Genomic DNA, 7,015 nt, shown 5'->3' with positions numbered 1-7,015 from the left:
TGATAGATCTTTCAGCCCAATTCTACTTTTTCTACATAATCCATCATACAAAATGTAATCAAATGGAAAAGTCTCTTTTTAAAACTTGTTTTATTAGTTTTAATCTTTTAACTTTATGCATCAAGCAAAAATTAATTATATGCAACATTCTCTGACTGGAAGAAATTTGTTTAAATTTAAACCTATTTTCTGCACATTCCAGCACATAATTTTTTTTTTGTGTTTACACTCACTCTTTCAAATAGATGCAAGTAAAACACAGCCAGGGCCGTGCAGAGACGTTTAAAGGGGCGGGTGCTCAAAGTTAAAAAGGGGCACATTGAACCAGGCTGAATAACAACAACACACATTCATCAAGAATCTAATATGGGATCGCATCATACTATATCACTGTTGTGAGGTGGCGACAAGGCAAAGCAAACGTAGCCTATGTTTTACCTGATGGGTACAATGTTGCTGTTGAGGGGTTTCTGCTGCTCCTGCTGCTGATAGTGCTGGAGGGCAGGGCTGTGTTGATCTGAGACTGTAGACATTAAAAAGTCCATAGGAGAGATGGTAGCTGATTAAACAAGTGTCATGAGATAATAACAAAATGCAAAGATTGGTGACAGCGCTTGGAACCATAAGGCAACAAAAAACTGTGAGAAATAATTTAGGCTCTGCCTGTGAATCACTCTTTGCTTCTCTTCTTCCTTCCATCCCATCATTTCATATATCACTCTCCACTTGCTGTCTATCTGAGAACAAGGCACAACTTGCTATTGCAATAAACTATAATCTAATTATCCACACCTAACAACTCTTGCACTTAATCTATAATAAAATGATGACAGAAAAATGTTATAGCCTGCCTTTAGTAGCCTCACACAGCTCCTACTGTTTCCTCCTCATGTCCTTACCAGCCATGTCTGGACAATGTTATATCATGAGTAATAATTTAAAAAATCCATATACATAAAACACACACATGCACGCACACACAGTGACATTTTAGACCTTCTTCAGAATACTGTATATACTATGGGCATCACTGTGCTGATCCAGAATCCTTACATTATTATTTATTACTAGAGCTACAATAATAAAGCAATGAGGAGGGGGAAGTAATAAATATGAAATAATGTATTATGATGATTCCATTTGTTTCACTATCCACTCTGTGCAGGGGCAAAGCTTATTACATTTTTAAACTGTAGAGATACAATAATTTTACTGCTGTAAAATCCAAATTTTGTCTTATTTAAAATATAAATCTAATATAATCTGCTTCTTAATGTATGTTCTTTAAAATACAGCGTGTGTTTTTAATATATTATATATAATAATTATTATGTGGACATGCATATTAGATCGTTTTTTAGTGAAATATAATCCCTCCAGAAAGGCAGGAAAAGCCCTGTAACTTACTTTAAAACTAAATATGTTCCCTAAAACGGTGACAGAGCTACAGACCCATGACAGCCTTACACAGGTAGCCAGCAGCTATGACCAGCACTACTTGTGCAGTTAATAAAAGGACAGGTAATGTTTGTCGCGCTGTTGCACACACAGCACGCTCGTTTGTTTCAGTTCGTCAGTTGCAACAAGACAGCTTACCAACGTGTACGTAATAAGCTAATACTCCTGGGTGCTACACACTACAGTGTACGCTGTACACCTACTTACTGGTTTTGTCGCATCAGTCTGTGTCTCTGAGTTAACTTGTGTTTCTCCTACAGCTCCGGACCGCAAAAAATGCGCGTGCTCTTTGTGAGCTCGTTCCCGGCTCGTAACCAGCGCGTTCTGCCGTCAAGGGCGATCATTGGTTAAATGTGATCATGTGACTGATGCAAGCCAGATCCTTTTATTTAGCAAAACTGTGATTAATAGTTAAATATTATTGTTGAGGGGCACAGACAGGACTCCGCACGCACACACACATAAAAATAAAAAAAATAAATAAATATTTTTTTAAAAGTTGCCTCAACAAAAGGGCACTTTGGGCACCCATCAGGAAAGGGGCGGGTGCTCAAGCCCCTCCAGCCCCCCCTGTCACGTTGCCTGAACACAGCAGAAAATAAATAAAATCAAAGACTCAGCGGTCCTGTTGCTCTATTTTCACCTGTAAAGCAGGAGTGGCGTAGGCGGAGGTTTACCCTGGTGCAGGTGTGCCGCAGCGGTCAGTTGAAGAATCCGCGAGTTTCTCTGTGAGTTTCCCATTACGTCGTAGCGCACTCGGTGCTTGCTTGGAAGTTTAGGGGGTTTTTTCGCTGTAAAAAGAAGTTTTCTTCCCACGCACAACGGACACTAATGTTTTTGTCACTTTTTATGGAATCAAACTCAAAGTAAGGTCAGTACTTCCACGCTTTAAACGCTGCAGCTCATACTCTCTCCCGCACTCGATATATTATCCATGTTGATCTGCACACAGCTGTTGTCACGAACGTCGCACTCAGCTTAAGTCACTGTCATGAGACGATTCTCGCAAAAAAAAATCATCGGTTTTAGTAACGCAGTAACGCAGCGTTCCTACGGGAAAGTAACGGTAATCTAATTGACCGTTTTTGCAATAGTAATCCCTTACTTTACTCGTTACAAGTAACGCGTTACTGCCCATCTCTGTTATCAAGCATAGCATTAGGTCAGGTTGGCCACAGAGTCAAGCTCAGCCACAATCCTGGAGGATCAGCTTATACACATACACATCCAACTGGCATATACCAAATAAAGGGTGTTATTTAAACTGCTTTAACCTAAACTATAGTTGCAGCAGACCTGCAACCTGCTTTGCAACCCTAAGTGTCCAAGAATCTTTACCCACTTGTTTAGGTAGGGGCTTCAAAATAGCTTCTGGCATAAGACTTGAATTGTGCGCTTTGATACTGCACTCCCTGCTTCCAGTTCTCCACGTGCTTGTTCATGGAAGGGTGGACAGGTTTCGGAACAGCTTCATCCCCAAATATAAATTGCTGCAGATAGAGATAACAATCGTTTTTTGAGTATAGTGGTCCTGGATGATCATATTTATGATGGTACTGTAGTATTCGGCAGCATGTGGAGTCGACCGTGTCGTAAGAATAACCTTTCCTTGATTATTTAGACATATTCATTTATTCTTCCAATTATTGTGTTGTAGCCACTGGAATGTCAGTATTTTTGTCTCGACCCTGTAACTTCTCCTTAACCTTATTCATTAAATATCAATAAAACTGAGGTCATTACAAACTTCCATGGACAAGATAAGACAGAATATTTTAACATGTTATCAGATCTCCTAATTTCATTACCGCTCACCTGGAGACCGCTGGAAGCACTGTGAGAATCATGTTCTTTGATTTCTCCAGTGCCTTCAACACCATTCTTCCCTCGGTTCTAAAGGACAAGCTGGTGAACTCTGGAGTGGACCATCACCTCACTACCTGGATCCTGGACTACCTCACCGACCGACCACAGTATGTGAGGACTCAGGGCTGTGTGTCGGACAGGGTCGTCTGCAGTACGGGGGCCCCACAGGGAACGGTTCTGGCTCCGTTCCTCTTCACCATCTACACTGCAGACTTCTCCCACAATTCCACCCAGTGCTTCCTGCAGAAGTTCTCTGATGACTCTGCAATAGTCGGCCTCATCACTGATGGGGACGACAAGGAGTACAGAGGTCTGACCCAAGACTTTGTGGACTGGTGCCAGCTGAACTACCTCCAGATCAACGCCAGTAAAACCAAGGAACTGGTGGTAGACTTCCGCAGGCACAAGCATTCTCCACTGCAACCACTGAACATCCAAGGTATGGACATTGAGGCTGTGGACAGCTACAGGTACCTTGGTGTTCATCTGAACAATAGACTGGACTGGACTCATAACTCAGACGCCCTCTACAGGAAAGGGCAGAGCAGGCTGTACCTGCTGCGGAGACTCAGGTCGTTTGGAGTGGAGGGCCCACTCCTGAAGACCTTCTATGACTCTGTTGTGGCTTCTGCTATCTTTTATGGCGTGGTCTGCTGGGGCGGCAGCATCTCTGCTGGGGACAGGAAGAGACTGAACAGGGTGATCCGAAGGGCCAGCTCTGTTCTAGGATGCCCTCTGGACCCAGTGGAGGTGGTGAGTGACAGGAGAACGGCGGCTAAGCTGTCATCCCTGTTGGACAACATCTCCCACCCCATGCAGCAGACTGTGACAGCACTGAGCAGCTCCTTCAGTGGGAGACTGCGGCACCCACGGTGTGGGACGGAGAGATTTCGCAGGTCTTTCCTCCCCACTGCTGTCAGACTCCATAATAAAGACTTTAACTGATCAAGCACACACATCCATACATATGCAATAATACTAAGTGCAATAATCCTTTCTGTCATCGTTGTATTTTTACTCAGTTGTATATAGTATTTGTATTTGTATTCTATTTTTATCTTATTGTATATTTATTTTATTTTATTCTACTGTATATAGTATTTTATTCTATTCTGTACAGTTGTGTACTGTATTTATTCTTATTGTATTCTAATTTTTGCCTCATAACTTTTGCACTGTCCACTCCTGCTGTGACAAAACAAATTTCCCACGTGTGGGACTAATAAAGGTTATCTTATCTTATCTTATGTTAAATCATACTGTAACTTTTTAAGACATAAACACCAAACTCTCTATCAATTCCCCCCACACCCCACCCTTTTTTTTTTGTCTTTTTCTTGTTCACTTATTTGCTCAATTCAGTTTTTCTCCTATTTCTGTCTCTTCACTTGTGGTTAGAGGCCTGTGTAATCTGGTGTTGCATTGACCTCTTTTGGGACTTGTGTTGCTGGTAGATTCTGCATTATTATTATTTTCTATTCTGTGGCAGAAAATGCTGAGTAGCGCTTTGTTGTCTTTTCTTTTTCTTAATTTTCCTTCTCTTATTCTGTGTTTCTTTCAGTGCTAACACAGTTTAATTTAAACCTTAGCTTAATTCCTATATTATCAATAAATTACTTGTATCTGATCACTGACACTGCTTGAGTAAAGTAGAATTCTTAAAAAATGTTAAAAATTGCATAAAATGTGCCTTTTTTTAAGATAAAAATAATCTACAGTTTACATACAACAGTAGGAGATATATGGTGCCTAGAGCAGCCCTTCAGGTACCTAACCAGCTATACAACAGAGTTCACATGAAACCCAAAAGACTGGCCACAGAACAGCATGCCTGCATTAGTTTTGGTAGACTGAGTGCACAATGAAATGAGGATTAAAAACCTTGGATATAAGCCCAGAAACCGTTCAAACGAGAAACAACCTGCTTTTCTACTGTCATATACTAGATGACCAATAGGAAATTGACTGAATGTCTTTTCCGTGTAAAGCAGCTAATTTTATGAGATTGCTGAAACCCAAAAGAGATCGAGCCTTTTCTATTTCATACCTGGGGGCTTACTAACACTTTATCACCTATTCAGGTTGTAAATCGTGTTTTTAAAAAGTAACTAAGTAACTAAGTAATTAATTACTTTTGAAAATAAGTAATCAGTAAAGTAACTGGATTACTTTTTTGGGGGAAGTAATCAGTAATTAGTTACTGATTACTTTTTTCAAGTAACTTGACCAACACTTCTTGATAAATACTTAATTACAGTTTGGACTAATTACAACTCTTATACTTTTCATTAGTTAGTATTAATCTCTAGTTCTTCCACAATGTGTCTTTTGTTCCCCTCCCTCATCTCCAACATCTTGGTCATGGCTGATGGCTGCCCCTCCTACATGGAGATTTCTTCCTGTTAAAAGGTAATTTTTCCTAGTGCTTGCTCATAGGGGTTTGTTTGGGTTTCTTCTGTATTGGTGTAGCATCTTTACCTTACGATACAAAGCACATTTTTTGTGATTTGGTGCTACATAAATAAAATGAATTGAACTGAATTATACTCGTCCACAGAAGGACTGGTAGCTCCCTCTTACGATAAGGGTTCAGATCGCGCGAACAGGTGTGAAATGTGTGTGTTTAGTTAGTTTGTTTGTTTGCTTGTTTTAATCAATTTTAAATCATGCTTTTTATTTGTTTTTGTTTCTAATGTCTCTGTAAAGCACTTTGAATCACCTTGTTGTTGAATTGTGCTATACAAATAAATTTGCCTTGCCTTGCCTTGCCTTGTACTTTTTTTTAGCTTGAACACAAGTGAACAAGTCATAACAAAAAAAATAATAATATTAACAACTTTTCTGTCAAAGGTTTTACGTTATATAGCATTCACCTAGGATGATTCAAGATTCAAGACTCATGTAGCTGCCTAAGGTTTAAGAGTTCCTTTATCAGACTCATGGACAATGACACACAGTCCTTTTTTTTTAGTACTAAGTGTGTCTGACCCAGTTCTGACCCAAGGATTTGTGTCACTGTCTAAGGTGAAGTAGCGACTAAAGCAATGTAATTCAGGGCGAAGCAAGGCCAACACAGTAAACAAAAGAATCTATCTCCTCGGAAAGTGCTGACTAACATTATATGACACAAAGTAAAAGGGAAAAAACATAAAAGTGTATAAAAATGATAGCTTAAGTCTACTAGCTTACTATTTAGAAAATCACTTTTATTCTTTATATGAAATATAAACAATTTATGTTTAGACACTGCAGAGTGAGGCCTTAAAGCATCTCACAGCTCACAAAACGTCAGGAGAGAGATTTGGGGCAAATGGCCAAAACTGAGATGGTACTGCGAGACTGGGCTGACTGATTCTAAAAGTCAAATGGACCAATCAGCAGCAGGCACCCTGTTAAACCAAGCCATTCAGAATAGAAAGAAGAAGAAGAAGAAAGTGTACTTTATTGGTCCCCGTGGGGAAAATCCCTCTCTGCATTTAACCCATTCACTCAGTGAAGCAGTGGGCAGCCACTGGGCGCCCGGGGAGCAGTGTGTAGGGACGGTACCTTGCTCAGGGGTACCTCAGGGTAGCTGTTCAGGGGAATCGAACCCCTGACCTTCCGATCATGGGGCCACCACTCTACCTACTGAGCTATCCCTGCCCAAATATAGGCTCATTAGCAAATGCTGACTAGCGCTGATGTCATGAAA

Source organism: Haplochromis burtoni, unplaced genomic scaffold (assembly GCF_018398535.1).
Source record: "Haplochromis burtoni strain Fernald_Lab_line unplaced genomic scaffold, NCSU_Asbu1 Contig_436, whole genome shotgun sequence".
NCBI classification, from domain to species: Eukaryota; Metazoa; Chordata; class Actinopteri; order Cichliformes; family Cichlidae; genus Haplochromis; species Haplochromis burtoni.
This window is presented reverse-complemented; position numbering follows the sequence as displayed.